Source organism: Sorex fumeus, unplaced genomic scaffold, assembly GCF_029834395.1.
Source record: "Sorex fumeus unplaced genomic scaffold, SorFum_2.1 ptg000046l, whole genome shotgun sequence".
Taxonomy (NCBI): Eukaryota; Metazoa; Chordata; class Mammalia; order Eulipotyphla; family Soricidae; genus Sorex; species Sorex fumeus.
Genome location: NW_026606103.1, coordinates 13,733,316 through 13,734,465, shown reverse-complemented (window position 1 = coordinate 13,734,465; position 1,150 = coordinate 13,733,316). Strand labels below are relative to the sequence as shown.

At 35.1% G+C, this 1,150-nt stretch overlaps 1 non-coding gene across 1 annotated transcript; it reads right to left on the bottom strand.

Annotated features, from left to right (window-relative positions):
• Positions 1-449: 449 nt before the first annotated feature.
• Positions 450-576, bottom strand: LOC130031326 (small nucleolar RNA SNORA9). Its single transcript, XR_008793673.1, has one exon. It is a non-coding gene; the product is annotated as a small nucleolar RNA SNORA9 (small nucleolar RNA).
• Positions 577-1,150: the final 574 nt, after the last annotated feature.

Sequence of the window (1,150 nt, the reverse complement as noted above, 5' to 3'; positions counted from 1 at the left end):
AGGTCTTTAATCCATTTTGATCTTACTTTTGTACATGGTGTTAGGCAGAGTTCTGAGCCCATTTTTTTGCATGTAGTGATGGAGAGCTTTAAGAGCACTTTATGTATCTTAGATATTAGTCCTTTATCTTGCGTATGGTCTCAAAATCCTTTCAATCAGCAGAATGTCTTTTAATTGTAGGGCACATTGCTCACAGAATGCAGAAGTGTTCTAGTTTGATATAGTTCCGTTTCTGTTTTTATTACCTTTGCCACTTGAGTTCTTACATTTCAGACTTCACTGTGGTCATGATTTTGGAGAGTCTTGCCTATGTTTCCCCAATGGATTTTTCAAGATTCAAGTGCAATATAAAAATTTTAATTTACTTGAGTTGATTTTTGTTTACAGGGTGAAAGAGGGGTCTATTTTTCCCTTATTGCTTCTGTTTTATTCTTTTTCTTATTTTTCACGATTGTCTGAGATTTCTAACACCTTACTCTGAATGGAGCAGGTCAAGATCTCACAACGTTTCATAATTGCAAGCACTGTGGGAAAGCACAGGGTCACTCCAGACCCAAGTATGATGAAGGCTTGCACCTAATTTCATTTTTTTTAATTGTGACTATCTAGTTTTCCCGTAATCATTGGCTAAAGAGGTTTCCTTGCTCCAATTCATGCACTTCTTCATAAATAAATTGCTCATACATCTGAGGGTTTCTCCCTGACCTCTCAATCCTATGCCATTGAGAAGAGACTTTTTTTCTTCCGGTACCAACCAATTTTGATTGCTAAAGCTTTGTGTCAGAATTTAAAGTCTGGGGACACATTGCCTCCCATTTTTCCTCAAGATTGCTTTGGCTATGTCAGGAGTTTTGTAGCTTACTGCAAATTTTAGAAAAATTTACTCCATGTCCTTGAATAATGCCACGGAAATTTTTTTCACAATTGCTGTTTCTGTAAACTACTTTGAGTTAAGATAGTCATTTTCAAGATGGCAATTATTATGATCCTTAAACCAAGAATATTTTTCTATTACATTAGTTCATTTTAAATTCCTTTCAGAAGTTTTTCAGTTTTCACTAAATAGGTCTTTTACCTCCTTTGTTAAACTAAGGGGTTTCTGTTTTTTACATGATTGCAATCGGGTTTATTTCTATTCTGGATTTGGGTT